Source organism: Castanea sativa, chromosome 7 (assembly GCF_040712315.1).
Source record: "Castanea sativa cultivar Marrone di Chiusa Pesio chromosome 7, ASM4071231v1".
In the NCBI taxonomy this organism is placed as follows: Eukaryota; Viridiplantae; Streptophyta; class Magnoliopsida; order Fagales; family Fagaceae; genus Castanea; species Castanea sativa.
The window spans coordinates 33,253,871-33,278,454 of NC_134019.1; the positions used below are offsets into that span (position 1 = coordinate 33,253,871).

At 38.4% G+C, this 24,584-nt stretch overlaps 1 pseudogene; it reads right to left on the reverse strand.

Moving 5' to 3' along the window:
* Positions 1–12,433: 12,433 nt before the first annotated feature.
* Positions 12,434–23,336, reverse strand: LOC142642746 (protein LATERAL BRANCHING OXIDOREDUCTASE 1-like; annotated as a pseudogene).
* Positions 23,337–24,584: the final 1,248 nt, after the last annotated feature.

Here is a 24,584-nt window from a genome sequence, read left to right on the forward strand (position 1 = left end):
AACCGTCTGGGTTTTACCATGGCATCATGCTGTCGGGCCATAAGATTTTTGTACCTTGCCGTCCTCTGCCCCGCATTCATTCTTACCTCGTCAACAAGATCGAGGTCAAGGCGAAGTTGTTCCCCATTGTCTTTCTCCTGGTACTCCATCACTCGATGACTTGCCATATGAACCTCCGCTGGTATAACAGCTTCACTCCCATAGGCTAGTTTAAAAGGGGTCTCTCCTGTCGGAGTTCGTGCAGTCGTCCTATAGGCCTAAAGAACACCTGGTAGCTCGTCTGGCCATATCCCTTTTGCCCCCGCTAACCGAGTCTTGATGATTTTCAGCAGGGATCGGTTTGCTACTTCTGCTTGTCCATTTGCCTGCGGATGGGAGGGTGAGGAATAGTGATTCTTGATCCCGAAGTGATTGTAAAAGTCTCTGAAGGGTGCGTTGTCAAATTGACGTCCATTGTCGGATACTAATACCTTGGGTACCCCGAACCTGCATAGAATATTCTTCCATACAAAATTTTTCACGTTCTGCTGAGTGATTGCTGCAAGAGGCTCGGCTTCTACCCACTTGGTAAAGTAGTCGATTCCCACCACCAAAAACTTCATTTGCCGGATTCCCGTGGGAAAAGGGCCTAGGATGTCCAGTCCCCACTGTGCGAAGGGCTATGGGGCCATCATTGGGGTTTGGTATTCCGACGGCTGTCTAGGTACATTGCTATAGCGTTGACACCGGTCACATACCTTGACATAGGCTTTAGCATCTGCCTGCATTGTAGGCCAGTAGTAGCCGGCACGGACGATCTTATGGACCAGCGACCTTGCTCCTGAATGATTTCCACATGCTCCTTCATGAACTTCCTTTAGAACATAGTTTGACTCGTCAGGAGCCAAACACCTTAAGTAAGGTTGGGAAAAACCTCGCTTGCACAACACCTCATTTATGAGGACGTACTTGGCTGCCCTGACCCTCAACTTTCTCGCTTCATCCTTGTCCTCTGGAAGTCTTCCATCTTTGAGATAGATCATTATTGGACTCATCCAATCTTCACCTCCTCCTACCTGCTGTATGTCAGGGATGTCTATGCTCGGCATGTATTGGATGTTGTCGTACTCGTTCGTCACCCCTGCCGAAGTTGCTTTTGCCAAGGCGTCTGCTTCCGTGTTTTCCTCCCTCGGTAGTTGAACAAAACTTACAGCCGAAAATTTTCGTGCAAGTCGTTTCACTTTGTTGAGGTATTTCCTCATTCGATCTTCCTTAGCATCGCACATTCCATTTACTTGATTAACGACCAGCTGAGAATCTCCTCTGATTGTTACCGACTCCGCCCCTAGGGACTTAGCCAACTCCAATCCTTTGAGTAATGCCTCGTACTTAACTTCGTTGTTGGTAGTTTGATACTGCAGACGGGCTGCATACTCCAGCCTGTCACCCTCGGGGGACTTCAGTATAACCCCAATTCCTCCTGCATACAGTGTGGACGACCCGTCGACATTGACCACCCATTTCTCAGCACTTTCATCCTTAGCCAGCTCATCCTGGCTGGGGGTGAACTCTGCGATGAAATCTGCCAATGCCTGCGCCTTTATCGCACTCCTTGGGAGGTATCTAATATCAAACTCGCTAAGCTCAACGGCCCACTGTACTAGCCGTCCAGCAGCTTCCAACTTGCTCATCGCCTTTTTTATGGGATGGTCTGTTAGGACGTTGATGACGTGTGCCTAAAAATAATGTCTCAGCTTCCTGGAAGCCGTGATTAATGCGAAGGCTAGTTTCTCCATCATCGGGTATCGTCCTTCCGCCCCTCTCATCGCGTGGCTTGTGTAATAAACTGGTTTCTGGACTCTCCCCTCTTCTCTGACTAACGCTGAGCTTACTGCGTGTGGGGACACTGCCAAATACAAGTACAACTCTTCCCCAGGTACAGACGGACTCAACAGTGGGGGCCGTCATGAGATACGTCTTCAAGTTTTGGAAGGCTTGTTGGCACTCGTCCGTCCATTCAAAAGCCTTCCTAAGGACTTTAAAGAATGGTAAACATTTGTCGGTAGCTTTCGATACAAACCTGTTTAGGGCGGCGACTCGTCCAGTAAGAGACTGAACTTCCTTGATATTCTTCGGTGGCTCCATGTTCAGTATTGCCTGGAATTTATCTGGATTCGCCTCGATTCCCCTGTGCGACACCATAAACCCCAAGAATTTCCCGGATGAAACCCCGAAAGCACACTTGCTCGGATTTGATTTCATGTTGTACCGTCGCAACGTATCAAAAGTCTCTTGAAGGTCGTCCAGATGTTTTTCCTCGTCCTGGCTCTTCACCAGCATGTCGTCCACATAAACCTCTACATTTCGCTCGATTTGAGGACGGATTATTTGGTTAACCAGCCTTTGGTAGGTCGCCCCCGCATTCTTCAAACCGAAGGGCATTACCTTGTAGCAATACAACCCTTGGCTCGTGATGAATGAGGTCTTCTCCTGATCCGCTTCATCCATCTGTATCTATTTATAACCCGAGAAAGTGTCCATGAAGCTAAGTATCCTGTGACCTGCCGTTGAGTCCACTAACTGGTCAATGCGTGGCAATGGGTAGCTATCCTTGGGGCAAGCTTTGTTTAGATCAGTGAAGTCCACGCACATTCACCACTTGCCATTAGCTTTCTTGACCATGACCACGTTCGCCAACCAATCTGGGTAATGAACTTCTCGGATGAACTTCGCGGCGACCAACTTCTGCACCTCCTCCTTAATGGCATTGTCTCGCTCGGGAGTGAAAACTCTTTTCTTCTGACGCACTGGTTTCGAATAGGGACACACGTTCAGGCTATGGGTAATGACGCTCGGATCAATGTCAGGCATGTCCTCATGACTCCATGCAAAGACATTGAGGCTTTTCTTTAGAAACCGAATCAAAGCATGCTTTGCCCCCTCTTCCATGCTCGCCCCAACTTTAGTAGACTTCTCGGGCTGGTTATCGTCCAAAGGGATGTCTTCTAATGCTTCAGTGGGCTCAGCCACGACCCTTCTTCCGTCTATACTCATCGCCTGCATGTGCTCGTCCATGGCCAGCATAGCTAGGTAGCATTCTCTGGCGGCCAGCTGATCTCCTTGCACTTGGCCTACTCCGTGCTCGGTTGGAAATTTAATGGACAGGTGGTAGGTAGAGGTTACCGCTTTCCAGCTATTCAAAGTTGGCCTTCCAATAATTGCATTATATGACGATGCACAATCAACAACGAGGAAATTTACCTCCTTGGTTATCTGCTGCGAATACGTTCCAACGACCACTGGTAACGTGATGGTGCCCACAGGTTGCACCTTCATTCCTCCGAATCCTACCAACGGCGAGTTCACTGGTCGAAGCTGATCTCGTCCTAGCCTCATTTGTTGGAATGCGGGGTAGTAGAGAATGTCTGCAGAGCTGCCATTGTAGCAAGGAGATCAGCTGGCCGCCAGAGAATGCTACCTAGCTATGCTGGCCATGGACGAGCACATGCAGGCGATGAGTATAGACGGAAGAAGGGTCGTGGCTGAGCCCACTAAAGCATTAGAAGACGTCCCTTTGGACGATAACCAGCCCGAGAAGTCTACTAGAGTTGGGGTGAGCATGGAAGAGGGGGCAAAGCATGCTTTGATTCGGTTTCTAAAGAAAAGCCTCGATGTCTTTGCATGAAGTCATGAGGACATGCCTGGCATTGATCCGAGCGTCATTACCCATAGCCTGAACGTGTGTCCCTATTCGAAACCAGTGCGTCAGAAGAAAAGAGTTTTCGCTCCCGAGCGAGACAATGCCATTAAGGAGGAGGTGCAGAAATTGGTCGCCGCAAAGTTCATTACCCAGATTGGTTGGCGAACGTGGTCATGGTCAAGAAAGCTAATGGCAAGTGGTAAGTAGAGGTTACCGCTTTCCAGCTATTCAAAGTTAGCCTTCCAATAATTGCATTATATGACGATGCATAATCAACAACGAGGAAATTTACCTCCTTGGTTATCTGCTGTGGATACGTTCCAACGACTACTGGTAACGTGATGGTGCCCACAGGTTGCACCTTCATTCCTCCGAATCCTACCAACGGCAAGTTCACTGGTCGAAGCTGATCTCATCCTAGCCTCATTTGTTGGAATGCGGGGTAGTAGAGAATGTCTGCAGAGCTGCCATTGTAGCAAGGAGATCAGCTGGCCGCCAGAGAATGCTACCTAGCTATGCTGGCCATGGACGAGCACATGCAGGCGATGAGTATAGACGGAAGAAGGGTCGTGGCTGAGCCCACTAAAGCATTAGAAGACGTCCCTTTGGACGATAACCAGCCTAAGAAGTCTACTAGAGTTGGGGTGAGCATGGAAGAGGGGGCAAAGCACGCTTTGATTCGGTTTCTAAAGAAAAGCCTCGATGTCTTTGCATGGAGTCATGAGGACATGCCTGGCATTGATCCGAGCGTCATTACCCATAGCCTGAACGTGTGTCCCTATTCGAAACCAGTGCGTCAGAAGAAAAGAGTTTTCGCTCCCGAGCGAGACAATGCCATTAAGGAGGAGGTGCAGAAATTGGTCGCCGCGAAGTTCATCCGAGAAGTTCATTACCTAGATTGGTTGGCGAACGTGGTCATGGTTAAGAAAGCTAATGGCAAGTGGTAGGTAGAGGTTACCGCTTTTCAGCTATTCAAAGTTGGCCTTCCAATAATTGCATTATATGACGATGCATAATCAACAACGAGGAAATTTATCTCCTTGGTTATCTGCTGTGGATACGTTCCAACGACCATTGGTAACGTGATGGTGCCCACAGGTTGCACCTTCATTCCTCCGAATCCTACCAACGGCGAGTTCACTGGTCGAAGCTGATCTCGTCCTAGCCTCATTTGTTGGAATGCGGGGTAGTAGAGAATGCCTGTAGAGCTGCCATTGTCTATCAATACCCTCCTGGTCATGTAGTCAGAGATGAGTAGGGTGATGACTATCGCGTCATCGTGTGGGTGGTGGAGTCGTCCTGCCTCCTTGTCCATGAACGTAACAGCCTGTTGGTCTACTTCCCTTGTCCTAGGGGGTCATCCAGACAGTTGGATGTTCTGCACCACCTTCAGGTATGTCTTCCTTGACTTGGACGACTGCGCCGTCGAGTTTCCTCCTATAATTACCCTTATCTCTCCTAGTGGGGGGCATGATGATTCTTCCACCTTGGCCTTCATTTTCTCATCTCTCTAGTCTCGTCCAAGGAAGTTCCTCAATTTTCCCTGTCTGATGAGATTTTCTATCTGCTGCTTCAAGTCAAAGAACTCGTCCGTATCATGCCCATGGTCTCTGTGAAAGCGACAGTACTTGCTCCTATTACGCTTATTGGGGTCTCCTTTCATTTTGTCCGGCCACTTCAAGGATGGATCATCCTTGATCTGCATAAGTACCTGCTCTAGCGGCATAGTCAGGGGCGTGTATTGCTGATTCCTCGCGGAGGAACTGGCCTTCTTACCATCCATATCTTTCCTCTCGTCTATCCGAGCTTTCTTTGGACGAGGTCCTTGATCCGAATAACGATGGTGACCCGCTTCCGAACGTTCTGCCCTTTTTCTTTTCTTGGCTATGATAGCATCCTCGACGTTCATAAAATTTTGGGCCGAATGGACGAGATCGGCCATAGTCTGTGATTCCTGCTCGTAGAGCATATGAATGAACAAGTCAGAATTGACCCCATTGTGGAAAGCGGCCAGCAATAACTTGTCATCCATCTCGTCCACTGTCAGGGCCTCCCTATTAAACCGGGTGATAAAGGATCCTAAACTCTCATTTTCCCCTTGCTCTATGGTCAGTAGGCTGGAGGAGAAACGCTTGTGACGCTGTCCTCCAATGAAATTGTTGACAAACAACTTACTCAACTCTTCAAAGGATCCTACCGAGTTTGGGGGTATCTTACCGAACCACACTCGCGCTGGTCCTTTAAGTGTGGTGGGAAAAGCTCTGCACATAATCTCGTCTGGGACTCCTTGTAGGTGCATGGTCGTCTTGAAAGTTGCAATATGATCGCAAGGGTCGCGATTTCCATCATACGAGTCCAGAGAAGGCATTTTGAACTTTAGAGGCAGGGGGTGACTGCTGATGGAAGCCGTGAAGGGGGAGTCCGTTCGGTGAACCATATCATCCACTGGGTTCACTCGCCTCATGTTTTCCCTCATTTCATCCATGGCTTTTCTCATCTGGTCCATCTCTTTTTCCAAGTGTGGCACCCTTCTTGAAGCGGTACCCCTTGTTTGATCTTCGGACTCGACATTTTCTCCTCCACCTTCCTGACTCGGTGCCCGTCTATCTGCGTGCCCATCTTGGCGCTGCCTCCTGAGGTTGATCTCCCTATTCAACTCCTAGTTTTGATGTGTCAGTTCTGCCATAGCGGCGGCCATGGATTGTATATGTTGAATGGAAGGTGGTTGCACGACAGGGGCTGACCTACGATCGCGAAGGGGGTTGCTAGAAGCATCCCTACTCTTCTGGTGGCCTGGGCTTGTAGCCCTTGATCTTGTTCGAACCATTCAGCCTTTTTTCTGGGAAGGGCTAATCGTTGAAAACAGAACAAATAACCGAACGAAAAGAACACTGTAATTTCCCACAGACGGCGCCAACTGATGATGCTAAGAAGATCAGTAGGCTGGATGCTTCAGACTTGATAGGACCACTTGCTCTCTCTACGGCCTGAAGAAAAAAGAGAAGCCAATCAAAGGTGACCGGGGTTGCCGGCCAAAAACCCTCCGATGGTAAAGTTAGTTTTTCTCTTTATATTTTTGGAGTTCCAACTTTTTTGGAGTAAAATTCACATACCTTTGCCTTGTCTGAATCAGTCTTTGTATAGCGCCTTCATAGACGGTTATCGAAATTGGAACCTCTCTTGGATTCAAGGAGGGTTAAACGTAACTGCCATAACCGTTTAGGAGTTACACTTCTATTTCACAACGGATACATGACAGTTATGCGTGGGATAAGGGATTGTCAAATTATATTCGGAGATTCTCCTAAGTATGATCTCCTCGTCCTGGAATTCCTTCGTCGAGTGTGCCTGATAATTCCAAGTGTAGCATCCTCGTCCACGAAGCTTTATGTGGACGAGTCCTCTCGGGGCAGGCTGTGCGCATCCCATGGACGAAGGATGTAGCTTCGCTATCATCCTCAGGACGGCCTTGTCTGTTACCCTCGTCCTAAAGATAACTCCTGGACAGCTGCCGAGGTGATGACCGTCCAGGGACGGTCTGAGCGTTTTCATCCCACATCAGAGAGCATAATAAATACATATGTAGACACCGCATTTTATACCCTTTACGACTCAGGCCCCCATTCCCCAATGATACTCAACTCTAGGCTCAAGGCCAGTTTAGAGCCCAATCAGATATCAAATTGACGTAAGGAGTGTTAAAATGGAAAATATAAAAATGAGCAAAAATATATTTTTGGAAATAAAAGACCAAAGTGGCCTTTAGTCCACGCACATGGGCAACATCTTGCGTTCGTGAGCCAAAGCATGCATACGTAGCTAGGGTTTCAAAAACATAAAAAATGCAAGTTTTCTGCAATAATGACTAAGGTTTGGAATGAATCCTACATCGTCTAGAAGTCGTTCCAAACCCCATTTTTTCCACTGTATAAAGCCTTATATCTTACATTTTCAAAACACACAGAATGCCTATGGGAAAAATTTAAGATTCACTAGAAAATAGTGAATCAAAAGGGAGTTTTCCACAAAACACCCTTAAGTCATTTTTATCTGATTAGGACCTTTTCTAACCTCAATCCTTTTAGTTTAAAGTTTCTAATCACTATTTTATTGATTTGTGATAGATTTAACTAAGGGAGACGATCAAAATCAAAGCTTGGGAACTCCTTTTGAGGTATCAAGCTTCAACCTTTCTTTCTCTTTTTTAGCCTTTCTTTTACTGTTTTAATCTTGTTCCTTTGCTTCATTTATGCTTATATACCTGTGTACGTGTGCCATGAGCATGCAAACGTAGATCAAATTTTGCGTGCATGGATTTGGTCTGCGTATGCAGGCCTCTGTCTATGTACACAGGCCATTGCCCAGAAACCCTAATTCTTCTATTTCATTCTTTGCTTCATATAATATGTTTCTGTTTTGGGTTTCTTTTCACATGTTTTATGTTTCTTAAGCTTCTATTTACTTTGTTCACATGCTTGTTTGTCTTTAATATGTTTAGATTAGAGTTTATCGTTTTGTTTCTTAGTATTAATGTCATACCATTCATTCACATGTCCATGCATTGAAGCCATAGGTCCTAAGTTGCTGCAAGGTAAGTCAAGGTAGGTCATGCATCGATATGGACATGCATCTTTTGTGATGAATATCTTTGTATGATGTTTCATTTTGAGTATGGATGTTCATATGATCTTATGATTGCCATGATACCTTGCTGCAATGATTAAGTTGCTGCCTCATTTTAGATGAATGATATGATAGGGTTTCATATGCTAGATTTTTTCATGTATGTATGGGTTTGGCTCTCTTTTGTTTAAGGGTAGATATGTATGTGTTTTGGGATAATGATGCCATGTTGTATGCTTAGATGTATGTTAATGTGTGTGTATGTGTGTGTGTGTGTGTGTGTGAGAGAGAGAGAGAGAGAGAGAGAGAGTATAGATACAAGTGTTGAACATGTTTCTAATGAGGTTAAAATGTAAGACACAATGAGAAGAGGCCAACCTTAGAGTTGGGCGGTCTCAAGTGTCTAACACCTTCTCAAGAACATACTTAAACTTCAAGCCTATATCTCTGGTAGTAAGATCAAAAGGTTCTTCCTCGAAAGGACGCTATATATATATGGTTCCTAGACCATTGCAAAAACTAGATGGCGACTCCAACGCCCCTCTGTTGTGTCCATAGCATGCAATCTAATGGTTAGGTTTTTGAAATTCACATTCAATAAAATCTATATATATAAAAGAAGCATTTGAAATATTTTTCCCAAATAAAATAAGGCCCGTTCATTAAATAATATAAATTTATTATATTATATTTATTTGCATTAACATTTTAATTAAGGTTACTTCACCAAAAAAAATAATAGTAATAATAATAAGACCCACTATATTGGCCTATAAAACATTATCTATTAAAATGCCCCATATTTTATCCAAAACACATAATTTTTTTTATTCAATAAATTTATATAGACAAAAAATTTCACACTTACTTAAATGGTGTTGGGGACGTTTTTTGCGCATAGCCACAGGTCTTCCTGTAGAGGTGTGACTCTACTAGACCCGAATTTGTTTTAAGGAGTTTAATTCAAAACTTGACATTGGGCTGCATAGACCAATGACTTCCGGTGCATTTTTAACCTTACAAAATAGATAAAGCCCAAAGTATTAGAATCATGATAATGGTTGAAATAAATAAATAATTTTTTTAGCATAATAGATTTGATTAAATGGTGAGTTGAACGTTATTATCATGTATATTAAGTGATGTCCAATATTAGAAAGTAGTTAATTAAGTGTCATATGTCCAATAGTGGGATGAGTCCAATAGTCTATATCCAGCTGTGACATAATTCATGTCCAATATAATAAGGTATGTCCAACAATGGTCTATGTCCAAATAATACATATTCAACTGTGGTTTATATCCAAACATTACACATCCAGCAATGGTTCATGTCCAAGTTAAATGTGTCCATTGGTGGTATATGTCCAAATAATATGTCCAGCGATAGTAGATCAATTTATTAATATATATGTTCATTAATGAAGTATTAGTGAGATCATGTTTTATTAAATAGTGAAATGATATTAAAGTAACTTGCATCCAATGGTACAATGATAATGAGTTAACATATACTGAATAATATAATTTCAAAGATGGAGAAAACATTGACTTATCTTTTATGTTTCTGACTCCAGCTATATAGCATCACTTTATTCTTTGTATGATTTGTGACTCCAACCGTATAGTGTTAGTGAGCTGATAACATTTCAACAGCATAATAATATAAGTACATCAGTACAATGATAATGAATTAAAATATACTCAATAGTATAATTTTGGAGATAAAAATATAATGATTTATCTTCATAGTTTGTGGCTCCAGTCATATAACATCAGTGAACTTATAACATTTCGGCTGCATGATAAAATGAGTCTAGCAGTACAGTACAATATTATGAGTCCTTTCATGGTGACTTCATAATTAATGGGGAAAAAATGGATGCAACTGGAAGAAGAGAGAATATATCTAGCCATGTGCATAGGTTGGTTAAGTTTATCCCATTTATTATACACTTAAATGATTTTCCTCATGTAATGCTCTTTAAGTTTTTAGTCAAATATGAGTGACATAGTCTTCCATGAGAAGGGCTTTTAGTATTATAAGTTTGTGTCTTTCATAAGAAGGTCTTTTAGCATTATAATTATATGCCTCCCATGAGAAAAGCTTTTGATAAAATGTTCTTGGAAGAGTGTTTGATATATTTTAAAGTGTATAGAGATGATAAGAAATATATATGTTTTGTGAGATATGGTGTTTGTAATATGTATAGGAAGTATATGTAGATACTTTGCTGAATGTGGATCTTGTATATAATTACTTTGTGAGACATGGAGTTTAAAGATATATGAGAAGTATATATGGATATTTTAAAGACATGAAGTTTAAAGATGATGATATTTCAAAATAAAAGAGTGAGAGAGAGAGAGATGGATTGTGGATAATGATGTAGTGAATTGTGTGCTGCTTGGTCCTCTTTATATAAAGCCAAGTATGTAACTAAGTTTGAATTAGTTGAAGGGAAAATCAGCAAATAAGGGAAGGTTTTTGGCAAAACAAGTGATTTCCTTAGTTGGTTTTTTTGCTTTAGCTGAAAGAAGAAATTCTGAGACTTTAATACTGCTGGAGCTACTGTTACAGCTGTCAGTCACAATTGTCAACTCTACAGCAGTAGTTGCTACAACAGCTACTAGATGATATCACCTGAATGATAGCTTCTGCTAGATGAAATATTTAGCATTAAATTCATGAGTTTGGCTGAAAATAGTAAGATAACTTTTATGAGATCCTTCTGTATTTGGTATTGCAGCTATAGGCTAAAAATCTTAGTTTAAAATGGTATGAGTTCTTTTATAGGACCCTTGCTTCTTTGGGTATGACAGCAAGCTGCTAAGATTGGGCATTAATGGGTTGATGATGTTACTTTTGGACATGTGTCAGTTGCCTAAGCTACTGCTGGAGCTATTGCAGTTGCTATCGGAGCTACTGTAGCTTCTGTTGGAGCTATTACTATTTCTGCTACAGCTGTTGCAGTTTTTACTGGAGTTAAGGCAATTTTTGCTGGAACTATTGCTAGTATTTTTTGCTGGAACTATTGCTAGTATTTTTTGCTAAGTTTCTCTTTTGGAAACTTATATGTTTAGTCTATGGTTTTATTACAATATAATTTAGGTAAGGAATAGACTAGTTAGTAGATATTTGATGAAGTTTTAGAAATGTAATTATGGTCTCTTTGTGTTTTGACCAAATCTTGGAGAGCAAGGAGAGCATTTAATGCTAGATATGAGATATTAATATAGATTTAGCCCTCAATGAGACTCATGAGCTTAGATCATGAGTTGAAAATGAGATGATATGCCATGAGCTTAAACCATGGGTTTTGGACCATGGGCTTTGACGTCTTTTTGTGTAAATATGGACTCTTTTGGGCTTTAAAAGAAATTTTCTCAAAATCCATGATAATGTTAGTGCGGTGTGGGTTACCAATGAAATAAAGCCATATGGTGTGAAAAATTTGCCCTCAACAAATGGCAAGCTATTAATATATGGTGGGTAAAAAAGTGAAGTAACCTTAACATTTTAATTAAGGTTACTTCACCAAAAAATAATAATAATAAGATCCACTCTCTTGGCCAATGTAATACATTATCTATTAAAATGACCCATATTGTATCCAAAAAACAGAAGTATTTTTTAATTAATAAATTTAGATACACAAAAAATTTCACACTTTCTTAAATGGCGAGCTGTAAATAGTGGGTAATAAAGTGAAATTGGTGGTGAATCTAGATCAGAATCTATAAAAGCTTTGCAACTCAATGGTTGTGAAAAAAAGTTGTATTTGTAGTATTGTTCATTTTTATTATACGTGTAGAGACAAGATAGGTAGTCTAATTTTCATAAATTCATAATTATTCAAACATTAACTTTAATGAAATTATTAGGTTGATATACTTACATCAATAACTTCAATTCGTAACCACTGTACTTCGTACATTATTCTCCCATAAAGTATATAATAAACGATTTTTGTAATATGATATAAGGAAAATTTGTGGAAACATGCATATTTATTCACAATTCTTCTCATCTCCAAGCAGATAACCAAATCATGCTTTCGAAGTCTCATTTTCCTGAATAATATAGAGAACTTTATTCCTTGCCAATTGATCATACTACTCCAGCCTAGCTTACTCTGATATCTTGAAATCACTAATTTACAGGTTTTCAACTTTTTGTTTTTGATAATTACTCTGATTTCTGTTACTTATAAACTCTTCCCAATTGTATGCCCTATATTTAGCAGGGTTTTGCTCATTCGTCAACTCCTCCAAGGGTTCAACCACAGTGGAAAGTGCCGGTAGTAAGAAAAATGGATAGGAGTACCTTTCTTTTTCTGAATTCACCATTACCCTGTGCTCTACACTCTCATACTCATCATTGCTCCAAACCTGAACAATTTCCATTGCTTAAGTTAAACTAGTCAATTATAAAAGCCTCTAAAAACATTTAAGCTCTAATATAGGGATAGATTATTAATTCTAATTTGGCTAGTAATTTTGTCATCATTTTTTAGATACATACATGTATGGAGTGCACAAAGAAAAAGTAATATATGAGCATTTACACAGACTAGGATTTAAACATTGTTGATAAGACAACTTCGAGCATTTTCATCCGGTGCTCTAAAATGCATTTTTATCTATTTTACATTTATTGTAACACCAAATGCATATAATGACCCCAACACCTGGAAATGCAACACTTTTGAGGTTTTTACATTTTACCGGAGTAATATCTAATAAATAAATTTCCACATTAACAATATATATATATATATATATATATATAGTGGTAACTGGTAAGAAAATAATGCATGAGACGTAGAATGGTAATGTACCTAAAATAGATAAATCAATTTTTGGGTAATACAAAATGCATTTTATTTTTTTATTTTTGAACGTAAATGCTCTTACCCTCTTACTTATATCAAAATTCTCACACATTTCCTGTCCTAATAATATCGGACTTAGGCTCGTAGGAGAGTATGAATTCTGATGCATTCAAGAAAAATTAACTCCGACAAAATACTCCTTTCTTTAGAAAAGCACGCATGTTAGTATCATGCTGAAACTCTTCTTAAAACAGAATTAGATTGAATAAATATCCCTTGGTTACAAGTATGACACTAAAGAAAGCACTTAGGGTTAAATTTGATGCACACAAATTGTTTTACACACACCTGAAAAAGTAACTAAAATCATGACTTTAATTTATGTTTTCAATTACTTTTTGGAGTGCATGTAAAATTGTGTAAACAATTTGTGTGTAATAACCATTACTCAAGCAATTATTATATGGGTAAATACTATTATATACATCTTGTTACATACAAATTTACACGCACCTATAAAATGTGGAAAAAAAATTGTTCATTTTATAGGTGTGTGTAAACTTTCCATGCATTTTTATGTGTATGTAAACTTTGTTAGGACATATGTGAGACTTGTTAGAAACATATGTTATGTAAATTGGCTAATCCTTTAATAAAACACACTTTACTTGTAATTTGGTAGATCTAGAATGAGTTTAGCAGTTCAAAGAACAAGAGTTCAAGTTTAATATTAAAACCATGTAAATCTGTCCAAGAAACAAGTAAGAAAGTGTTGTTCATTGAAACTCGACAGATAGCTTGACAAATCATATCTATTGAGCTTTAATGCTGATGGTCGACAGAAGCTGTATCTATCAAGAATTACGAAATTCAAATTTTCAAATCTGATTTCACACATATCTATGTGTATTTGTGTAGAGTTTCTTTTCTCACAACCCTAGACATATAAAAAGATTATTTTAAGGGACATCAAAGGTGATGCAACTTGATGTAAAGTCATTGTGCATAAAATTGTCACCAGAGACAGAATTTGCCATAATTCATCATATTCTCTCTAGAAGCTACTACATCTTTGCGCCAAGAGTTTTGTGACCAAGCAGCTTCCTGATCTTCATTGTTAGATAAACTGAAGAACTTTGCACCTAACATCTTCCTCAAGTTGGTGTGTTAGTCACGTACTGAGATCTGTGCATTTTTGGTTAGTCACGTACTGGGAGTTGTGCATTGAAATGAGAGATTGTCGCTACATTACAAGTCCAATTGGATTTTGGAGTAAAGGTTCAACTATAGGTTGGTATTAGGTATTGGGATTCTTTATACTTGTAACAACTTGTTTTGATAATAGTAGATTCTCGGAAGTAGTGACCTTAAATTCATCCGATGGGATTTTGCCTCGGTAGTTTTCTCTATTTGTAAACAAACCACCTATGTCTTCATTTTCCGCTGCATTTAACTTAATTGGTGATTTATTTGTGCTACCACACTTATTGCATGTAATTGAATCTAATCAATTTCACTCGGCTAATTAATTGATTAAGTTAACAAATGGGTCAATACATTATTGACCTATCCAACTTGTGTATAACAAGTGTGTATAATATATATATATATATATATATATGTTGGAACATTTTAATATTAAATAATTAAAATAAATAAATTTTATAACATAAATGTAAAGATGTGGGAGTGAATGTGGAAGATGAGGAGTTAGTGAAAATTTTTAATCCCACATTGAAAAGGAGAGAGACTATTTTGTTCTTTTTAATTGTGGTGATTAATGGGCTAACATGAATTGTCTCAAATATTGGGCCAGATACGTGCGCAAGGGGGAGGTGAAGGGTGGAGGTGTCAAATTTGGAAATGAATCAGCACCTTGGATCCTCTTACTTGACAGCCCATTAAGAGTAATTACCATATCCGTTGGTGAGTAAATGGCCCGAATTAATATTCCATTTTTATTATGGAAAATAATGAGCCATTAACCCACTTAATGGACTATCCGTTTGGGCATTTTCATTATTCAGAAAACTCCTTATCTCACCATTAATTGTGTAACTCCAGCCCATCAGAATAATATCCAACAATTAATCTTGTAACACCCACTATATCAGAATAATGGACCTAATTAATCATATTAATTTGGGTAATAATTTCGTGAGGCCCATTGAGCCTATAAATAGACCCATTCAAACACAATCCAAGTGACTGCAATATACACTAAGAAAAAATAGAGAGATTCTTGGCAAGGAAGGGTGTTCTTTCTGGTGGAGCTTTGGGCTTGAACACTTTGTGCAGAAGTTGTTCTAGCCATACGATACTTGTTGGGCTGTTGTATCCTGGGGGAGACAAGTCAGAGACGGTCTGCACCGATTACAAAGTTTAGCCAACTAAGGGCTTGAATCTCCTTAAAGAGAGCGAGTGTCGCGCCTTAGTCCAAATAGTGTTGTGTAATCTCTTTCTTTAAACTAATAAAAATTCAGAAGTATTATTCAGTTTCTCTTCGTGTTATTTCCATTATCATTGTATTTGCACCAACAATTTTAAGGAGATTCAATCACATGGAGTCTACACAAGAGAAACCAAATGAGCCTGTTGGAGATCTCAACAAGCCCTTTCGCTTTAAGGGAGCCCACTTCAAGAGGTGAAAAGGAAAGGTCCTCTTCTACTTGAGCCTTCTCAAAGTTGCCTACATCCTCACTGAGAAGAATCCGTCAAAGGTTCCTACCGATGAGATGAGTGACGAAGAATATATTCTTTATCAAGAAAAAATAGATAAGTATACAAAAGATGAATATAATTGTCGCTCTTATCTATTAAATTGTCTTGCCGATCATTTCTATGATTATTATGATACAACTTACAAGTCTGCTAAAAAAATTTGGAAAGCTTTACAAAGCAAGTATGATACTGAGGAGGCAGGTGCAAAAAAGTATGCTACTAGTAGATTTTTCCATTACCAAATGGTGGATGGAAAATCGGTGGTGGATCAAGCACAAGACTTCCAAATGATTGTAACAGAATTGAGATCCGAAGGCATAAAGATCGGAGACAATTTGGTGGTAGCCGGCATAATTGACAAACTACCACAATCTTGGAGGGAGTTCCAAAGACTTTGCGGCACAAACAAAAGGAGACATCCTTGGAGACCTTGATCACACGCATCCGTGTGGAGGAGGAGGCTAGAGGACAAGATGCACTCATGACACAAGAGAGCAATGGTAATTCCACCACAAAGGTAAACCTTATTTCATCTAATAATAATATGCCCAAAAATCATTTTCCTAGAAATGGTCAATTGAAGCCAAAAAAGAAAGCCTTTAAAAACAATAATAGATCACCTCAAGGAAGGGGAAACCTGAATAAAAATTACAATAAGATCCTGTTTTGTCTGTGGTAAGAGTGGGCATATTGCTCGATTTTGCAAATTTCAGAAACGTGAATCTGTCCCGCAGGCTAACGTAACCGAAGAGCCTTTAGTGGCTATGATTACAGACATCAATATGGTGCAATATGTTGAAGGGTGGTGGGCAGATTCTGGTGCTAATAGGCACGTCTGCTATGACAAAAATTGGTTCAAATTGTACACTCCTTTTGAAGAAGAAAAAACTGTTATGCTTGGTGACTCTAGCAAAACCAAGATTCTTGGGAGTGGTGAGGTTGAATTGAAATTCACTTCTGGACGTGTGCTAACATTGAAAGATGTACTTTACACTCCGTCCATGAGGAAGAATTTGATGTCAAGTTTTTTGCTTAACAAGGCTGGCTTCAAGCAAACTATGGAATCTGATAATTATGTAATCACTAAAAATGGATTATTTGTGGGAAATGGTTATGCTTGTGATGGAATGTTTAAATTAAATGTTGAGAATAATAAAGCATCTACCAGTTCAGTTTATATGCTTTCTTCTGTTAATTTTTGGCATGCTCGTTTGTGTCATATAAATAGTAGATATGTGGGAATCATGAGTAGTTTAGGATTAATTCCAAGACTGTCAAAAGATTTTGAAAAATGTGAAACTTGTAGTCAAGCTAAGATTACAAAAATGCCTCATAAAAGTGTTGTAAGAAATACCGAATTGCTTGAGTTAATTCACTCCGATTTATGTGAATTTGAGGGAATTTTAACTCGTGTAGGAAATAGATATATTATCACTTTTATTGATGATTTCTCAAAATATACAACTATTTATTTGTTGAAAAATAAAAGTGATGCTTTTGAAAAATTTCAAGATTTTTTAAAAGAAGTTGAAAATCAATTCGGTAGAAAAATAAAAAAAATAAGAAGTGATAGAGGCCGTGAATATGAATCAAGTGCATTCAACTCATTTGTTCAGTCTTTGGGAATTATCCATGAAACTACTGCACCATATTCACCTGCTTCTAATGGTGTGGCTGAAAGAAAAAATAGAACTTTAATTGAGTTAACAAATGCCATGTTAATTGAATCTGGTGCACCTTTACATTTTTGGGGTGAAGCTATTTTAACTGCATGTCATGTTTTAAATAGGGTGCCACATAAAAAGTCACACACCACACCTTTTGAGATGTGGAAAGGGCATAAGCCAAATTTGGGATATTTGAGAGTATGGGGTTGTCTTGCTTATGTAAGGCTTACTGACCCTAAAATACCTAAATTAGGTATAAGAGCTACTACCTGTGCTTTTCTTGGTTATGCATTTAATAGTGCAGCCTATAGATTTTTTGATCTTGAAAACAAAATAATTTTTGAATCCAGTGATGCAATTTTTCATGAAGAAAAATTTCCTTTTAAATTGAAAAATAGTGGGGGTGAAGAAAATATTTTGTCACAACCTAGTTCTTCTACTTCACATTTACAAAATCAAGAAAATTTTGAAATGGAACCTAGAAGGAGTAAAAGAGCTAGAGTTGAAAAGGATTTTGGTCCTGATTATTATGTTTTTAATATTGAGGAAAATCCCCAAAATTTAAAAGAGGCCATAACATCACCTGATGCTATATTTTGGAAAGAGGTTGTAAATGATGAGATGGAATCTCTAATTTCTAATAAAACTTGGAAATTAGTAGATCTTCCACCGGGTTGTAAGACCATAGGTTGTAAATGGGTCCTTAGAAAAAAGTTGAAACTTGATGGATCAATAGATAAGTTTAAAGCTAGACTTGTTGCAAAAGGCTTTAAACAAAAAGCTGATCTTGATTTCTTTGATACATTTTCTCCGGTAACAAGAATTACATCTATTAGATTGTTAATTGCTATTGCTGCAATTTTTGATTTGAAAATTCATCAAATGGATGTAAAAACTGCTTTTCTAAATGGGGACCTAGAGGAAGAGATTTATATGGATCAACCCGAAGGCTTTGTAGAGCCTGGACAAGAAAGCAAGGTATGTAAGCTAACTAAATCCCTATATGGCTTAAAACAAGCACCTAAGCAGTGGCATGAAAAGTTTGATTCTTGCATGATTGAGAATGGTTATAAATCAAATGAATGTAATAAATGTATTTATTCTAAATCATGGAATAATTTACATGTTATTATTAGCCTCTATGTGGATGATATGTTGATTTTTGGCTTAAATATGCATGTTATAAATGAGACAAAAAATATGCTTAAAAGCCATTTCGATATGAAAGGTCTTGGTGAGGCTAATTTTATTTTGGGCATGAAAATTACAAAAGCATGTGATGGAATATATCTTGATCAATCACATTATGTTGATAAAATATTGAGAAAATATAATTTTCATGATCACAAAAGTATAGCTACTCCTTTTGATTCTAGTGTTCATTTATTTCCTGTGAATAATGATGATGAGATTTTTAATCAAAAGGATTATGCTAGCATCATTGGTAGTTTGCGTTATGCTACTGATTGTACTAGACCTGACATTGCATATGCAGTAGGAGTGCTAAGCAGATTTACTAACAAGCCTAGTAAAGATCATTGGCTAGCTATTGAGCGAGTCATGAGATATTTAATTGGTACAAAAAACTATGGCTTGTTTTATAAAAAATACCCTGCTGTGATTGAAGGTTTTAGTGATGCCGATTGGAATACTTTGTCAGGTGATTCTCTCTCTACCACTGGTTATATTTTTACCTTAGGTAGTGATGCAATTTGTTGGAAATCTAAAAAGCAAATAATAATTGCTAATTCAACAATGGAAGCTGAATTAATAGCATTAGCTTCAGCTAGTGAAGAGGCAAATTGGCTTAGAGATTTGTTATATGAAATTCCGCTTTGGGAAAAGCCAATTCCACCTATATTAATTCATTGTGATAGCACTGCTGCAATTGGTAGAGTTAAAAACCGTTATTACAATGGTAAATCCAGACCTATAAGAAGAAAGCACAGTACCGTGCGATCTTATTTGAGTAGTGGCATCATAACTGTGGATTATATTAAATCTAATGATAATCTTGCAGATCCATTTACCAAGGCCTTGGCAAAAGATAGAGTCTGGAATACATCGAGGGGGATGGAACTAAAGTCTATAGAATCATGAGCCACGTATGAGGATACCCAACCCAAAGACCAGAGATCCTGAGAATTGGGTTCAATGGGAAAAACGAATCATACGATGGTCGTAAGAAATGCACAATTTATTTTGTTAATTATTTATTTTGTAAATAATTTTTTAATTGTTCATCCCTATGATGTAAGTGCATTTATCTTGTAATGTGGAGAGGTTGAGTAAAAAACTCTTAATGAAATTTGTAGCTCGTATGAGTGGGGTGTTAGATTACAGGAGCACCCTTGACAAAATTTCACCTATGTGAGTGTGGGGGTGGGGCCGCTCCCTATGAGATTTGGACTTAATCTCAAATACACTCATGAAACCGGGATCAGCACATGGCCGTAAAGTGCTAGCTATAAAAGCTCATGTCAACACCTGGGTTGTTATGTGTAAGCAGTGACGCTTAATTTCCCTAAAGCAGTCCTAGTTCAAGTCGGAGACCACTACGACTCTGGAGTTGAGATCGCTGTTTTACTAAGTAAAGGTTCAATGCAGAGCACACCTTCACGATGCATAGTGACCCATCTTTGCCTGGTAATCTCTCTTTAACTAAAAGTTTAATATTAAAATGAATGGGGGATTGTTGGAATATTTTAATATTAAATAATTAAAATGAATAAATTTTATAACATAAATGTAAAGATGTGGGAGTGAATGTGGAAGATGAGGAGTTAGTGAAAATGTTTAATCCCACATTGAAAAGGAGAGAGACTATTTTGTTCTTTTTAATTGTGGTGATTAATGGGCTAACATGAATTGTCTCAAATATTGGGCCAGATACGTGCGCAAGGGGGAGGTGAAGGGTGGAGGTGTCAAATTTGTAAATGAATCAGCACCTTGGATCCTTCTACTTGACAGCCCATTCAGAGTAATGACCATATCCGTTGGTGAGTAAATGACCCGAATTAATATTCCATTTTTATTATGGAAAATAATGAGCCATTAACCCACTTAATGGACTATCCGTTTGGGCCTTTTCATTATTCAGAAAACTCCTTATCTCACCATTAATTGTGTAACTCCAGCCCATCAGAATAATATCCAACAATTAATCTTGTAACACCCACTATATCAGAATAATGGACCTAATTAATCATATTAATTTGGGTAATAATTTCGTGAGGCCCATTGAGCCTATAAATAGACCCATTCAGACACAATCCAAGTGACTGCAATATACACTAAGAAAAAATAGGGAGATTCTTGGCAAGGAAGGGTGTTCTTTCTGGTGGAGCTTTGGGCTTGAACACTTTATGCAGAAGTTGTTCTAGCCATACGACACTTGTTGGGATGTTGTATCCTGGGGGAGACAAGTCAGAGACGGTCTGCACCGGTTACAAAGTTTAGCCAACCAAGGGCTTGAATCTCCTTAAAGAGAGCGAGTGCCGCGCCTCAGTCCAAATAGTGTTGTGTAATCTCTTTCTTTAAACTAATAAAAATTCAGAAGTATTATTCAGTTTCTCTTCGTGTTATTTCTATTATCATTGTATTTGCACCAACAATATAAATATATATGCACCAAACCTTATTTCAAGCTATATATATCAAGGGCGTCTCTATAGCCAACCTAGGGGGTTCACTGATCTAGCCAAAAAAAAAAACAAAAAAATTATATATAATTTTTCAAATTTTTTTTTTTGACCCCTAAAATAAAATTTTGAAACACCCTAACCCTAAATTTTATTTAATCCTAACTAAAATAAGCTTGAATATGATCAACTTAGTGTTACTTCCACAATATTATTTTTACAATAATTTTACAATAAATGTTAAGTGGTAAGTTTTAATTGGTTTTTATATAGACCCACAATTGACATCACTGTTTTACATATCTTTAACAACTTGTCATCTACAATTTATTGTGAACGTGTTGTGTCAATAGCTTTACTCTTAAAATTGCTCCTTTTTTTAAAATAAATAAATAAATAAACCTTCTCTCTGGACTCTTTCTTACTTTTCCATTGACTACGGAATGAAATTATTTTTCCCTACACTTTTCTACTTTATTAGCAAAAAATTACACCACTTTTAGCACACAAAAATTACAACACCATTGACCCCTCTAAAAAAATCCTAAAGCCGTCGCTGATATATACATGAGTAAGGCTCACCCCTATGTGAGAGGGAAGGAGTATACACCCACAAGTAAATATAGGTTGTTATTGGGTAGTCTAGGAGTATACTCACTCCCTCTCACCCTCTCACTAAGGGGTGAGCCACACACACACACACCCCTAACCTTACCTAACCTTATGATTTAATAAGACAGAAATGTGACAACTAACATGATAATTATGTTACGTATATGTATACACCTACAAGTAAACACGATTTGTTATTGGGGAGTCCAAGAGTATACTCTCTCCCTCTCGCATAGGGATGATGCCTTAATATTGCCACCAATGTTGATGATATAAGCATCTGGCATGTGTTTAACCCAAACCCACTCTCCATTTTTTTTCGTTTCACTTCTAATCTTGGAACACCATCTTCACCTAGGATGGTCACGGCACCACTATCCCTGTGTCGACCTAGACCAAGCGCTAAGTGAGGAAAAGGGCATATCGGATAGTAATTGAGTCGAACGTAGCTGACTTGATCTTTGAAGAAGCCATGGAACCTATCTGCTGGTAAGCCTAGGCTCAGAGCCACAAGTTCCATCAACTTGAATGCCAGTTTCTCCATCTTTTGAATATATTCTTGGCATGTTTCCCTGGGCAATATATAAGGGAATCCATAAAATCAAACAGAAAGAATCCCTCTAATTGGGTCTCAAACTTGACTTCAAATTTCGTTGGTTTTTTTAGTGAATAGATGAAAATAGTTTTTACATTACTTTTTCCATAACTCAATCAGCACTAAGTCCTGCCAAATTATCTTACTTCACGCTCGATGGTAACTCATAAGGACCTAAAATAGACTTGTCCTGAACTTCTTTATTTTTTACTTTTATTTATATATAGAAAAAATTTGATCCCACGGTGCTTATGCATGGTTGGCTTGGAGTTCTAACTTCTCCCAGTTACAATTATGAAACCATGTACATAATCACTAACATGTTAACCTTAAGAAGAGTAGTTATGAAGACTCTTCTCGGAATAAAGAAAAAAAATAAAAAAGGACTAGTTATGAAGACGCGTACATATGACAAAAATTACAGGATTAATCTAAGATTGCTTGGGCTAGAGCAAACAAGTTTGAAGAAAGATTGAGGCAAAAGACTGAGGGCTTACCTAAACTCAGGTGGGTACTCAGGCCACGGTTAGTCCACCCTGCGAGTTCTTTGTCATTAGCAGGCTCATGTGAATTCGGGAATAAAGTGGGTTCCTCTATAATAAAATCATACACCTCCTTCCAGTCCCTAACATTCTTCGTATATTCAGAGTCATAGTAACCCAACACCAGCTTCTCAGTCTTTTTCACCTTCCTCTTCTCCTCCAAACTCTGCGCAAAGAACCTCTTAGATGTTTTCTCAATCTTCTGGCGCTTCTCCAAAGGCACCCCATGGTTGATCACCTGGAAAAACCCCCAGTCTTTGCATGCATTGCCTATCTCTTTAACAAGGCCTTCAAAGGCAGAAACATCGTTGGGGGAGTGCAATGGAGAAAGATCGATTACTGGGATGCCTTCACCTTCGATGTAGGAGATTCTAGGCCCGTGTTCAGGTTCTTGGATGAAAGCTGGATCAACCTCTCCCATATTTTTGTGATTTTGTTAGTGCAAAGAGATTGGTTTACTTTCTTGTTCTTTGTAAGAAGAGATGGTAGAGGGAGGAAGGGTATAGGTTTTAATTTATAGCGTGAGATTGATGATTAATTATTCAGTATTTCTTGAATAAAACGTCGTGGTTTTTTTTTTTTTTTTTTTCCTTGCATAAATATTATCCTACAATTCTTGGGAGACAAAGTTTGGTGATGGCTATATGTAGGGGTAGCAATTCGTGTTCGCGTGTCGGGTTTGTGTCATGTTAATTTATACATATCCGACTATACGGGTCAACACTAACTCGACATGTTTATTAAACAGGTCAAGATTCATCAACCCTAACACGACCCATTTATTAAACGGGTCAGTCGTGTCGACCTGTTTATCTGATTTTATCAAAATGAAGAAAAACATTTATGTAAAAACAGGGAAATAAATATTTTAAATATAAAATTCAGAACTAATGAGTAATTATATCACAAATAATCATTCAAAACTAAAGAATATCTCAATATCATAAATAATCAATCACAATACGTCAAAGAAAATAAACTAAAACAACTAATAAGTTTATGTACCTATAGTTTGAATGGTATATTGGTAAAATTTCATTTAATTAAACGGGTCAGACAGGTCAAACGGGTTTCATAGGTTGAACCCTAACCCAACCCGTTTATCAAACGGGTTCGTCGTGTCAACCCGAATATGACACGAACCCATTAAGTCTCAACCCATAACTTGCTAATTTCGTGTCGTGTCGTGTCGTGTCGGGTTCGTGGGTCGTGTCCAATTTTGCCACCCCTAGCTATATGGAAACTTCAATTTAACCGGAAAAAACATCTCTCATTTCGAAAGGAGGGATCCTTTTCCCATTTGCTATGGGAAGAGTACAAATGACTTTCTGATATAATAATATAGGGTCAAGAATTTTTTTTTTTTTTTTTTTTTTTGAAATCAGGGTCAAGAATATTAGGATAAGGGTTTGATAATTTAAAAATGTTTAACGTGCTGATCAATTAACTTGCCCAATTTCCTTTTGGTATAATCCAAAAGAAACATTGTTGTGTTACGAGCGATGGTCTGAAAGGAATATCCATGAAATTCTCGGAACAGTAAGATGCAAAAATAGAGAAAAAATATACATCAAAGAAAATAATCACAGAAGACAATATTTATGTAGTTCGGCAATTTGCCTACAACTATAGAGTTGTAGGGATTTCATTATTCTCAGGGGAAAAAAAT